Source organism: Kryptolebias marmoratus, linkage group LG8 (assembly GCF_001649575.2).
Source record: "Kryptolebias marmoratus isolate JLee-2015 linkage group LG8, ASM164957v2, whole genome shotgun sequence".
Lineage (NCBI taxonomy): Eukaryota > Metazoa > Chordata > Actinopteri > Cyprinodontiformes > Rivulidae > Kryptolebias > Kryptolebias marmoratus.
Genome location: NC_051437.1, coordinates 642,579 through 644,678, shown reverse-complemented (window position 1 = coordinate 644,678; position 2,100 = coordinate 642,579).

The window sequence follows — 2,100 nt, the reverse complement described above, 5'->3', positions numbered from 1 at the left end:
TGTAGATGTTGTGAAGACAGCTGTCTGAAGTTGAAAACCGGGTATCACAATAGATAGAAAAAGAGATTTAAGTGACTTTAAATCTGGTGCAGTTGTTTAGTGCCAGACAGGCTGGTCTGAGTATTTCAGAAACTGCTGATCTACTGGGATTTTCATAAACACCCAACTCTAGGATTTAAAGAAAATGGTCCAAAAAGGGAAAATATTCTGTGTGTGGCATTTGCATGGACAAAAAAAGCCTTGTTAATGTCCGAGGTCAGAGGAGAATGAGCAGACTGGTTCAAGATGACAACAGGCAACAGTAGCTCAAATAACCACTGATTACAAACAATAGTCTGCAGGATACCGTCTCTGAACAAACAATACAAAACGAAACTTTGAATTTCTTAACTACAGGGAGTTTATTCATACTTAGCATAATCAAAGAGACCAAATTTGCTTTTTATTAACAACATTTAAATAAATCAACTTTAAATCAACAAACTAAAATAAATAAAAAATGAATTCAAAATAAAATTCAATCAACAAAACAAAATAAAGCTAATAATAAATGTTTGGACACAATATTGTGAAATGGAGTATCACATAACTAACTTTAATTTAGGCTCAAATAATATTCAACAAGTTATTGTAATGTCAAAATGATTTAACAAGAATTATACTGTAGAAGAAAGAATGAACCTCGATGGCTTTTAGAAAATATTTAATTGTAAAATTTCCAAAGTATGTATCTTTCGAGCAGGTTGTTTGAAATCTAGGATTATTACACAAGCATTTCATGTAGACAGTTTGTACTGATGTGAGTAAAGGTCAGAGGGCAGAAAAAAGAAGGGGTGTTTCATGCTACCAAAGAAAAAAGACACATTTTCATTGGTTCAATGCTGTTTTATTTAATAAGAATAAGTTGCTTGCTAATCCTCGTTTTTTCTTTTGACACTCTAAAATGTTGCATTATGACTCTGAATTTTTTAACCCTAAAAAATACACTTAATTTTTTTAACATTTAAAAATGTAATTGAAACTGCTTACTCAAATTTTGAGCAGCTGAATTTGGTGAAAAAAATAATCATTTCACTGCATAAAAAAATTTTGTCTTTCAAAATTTAAAAGCTAGTGAAATTGATTTAATTCCATAATTGCACTCTAACCTTCCTCAATTCTGAACAGGGTTAAGTGGGTACAAAAAAGAAACAAGAGTGAGTACTTTATATCCTTAAAAAAACTAGCATTGACACTTCAAAAACCTAGTCAAATGTAACTGTTTATTTCAATAACATTATATAGGTGCAAAACATTTATATTCTAGTATAACTGTATCAGCAATAAATAAATATATTATGTGTTTTAATGAGTTAATTCAAGAAAGTTGAAGGAACTGAGGAAGAGAGGTCAAAAAACTTTCTGGCTCCTCTTCCCGTGTTGTCTAAAAATAACTCTCCCTCCTGTTATGTTAATCCTGGTTGCATCTAAACGTAACATATTATATTATATGTAAACACCTTCATATCAGACAGTCTGATCTGACCAACCAGACCGCCAGACTCGCCTCTCTTATGCGCATGTTTGCCAGTCACAACATGCCCTGTTACAAGTGGAGCTGCCATGCAGGTGTCAAAATAAAGCCTCAGAGCAGGGGTGGGTAACCCTGGTCCTGGAGGGACACTATCCTGCAGGTTTTACTTGTTTCCCTGCTCCAACACACTAGATTTAATTCAATGGGTGATAAACAGGCTTTTGCAAAACATGAATAGATAATTTAATTTTGAATCAGGTGTGTTGGAGCAAGGACAGAAGTAAAACAGGCAGGATAGTGTCTGTCTAGGACTAGGGTTGGCCCCCCCTGCTCTAGAGCAGGTCCTAAAAACTGTTAAAAACTGCTAGATTTAACACAAAACAATGTTTACAATTTGAGAGAACATGTTCTGAATAAGTTTTGTCGGTACATAAGTGACTGGGTCCAAAAAAAAAAAAATCCCCCAAACTCTTCAGTTAGTCAGGGAGCTGTCCTCACTTCAACAATGGTTTCCACCTAAAACAGATCAGGAGAAATGAAATGTGAGTTTATAAAGATGTGGCAGCTTTATAAGTGGATTAAGACAT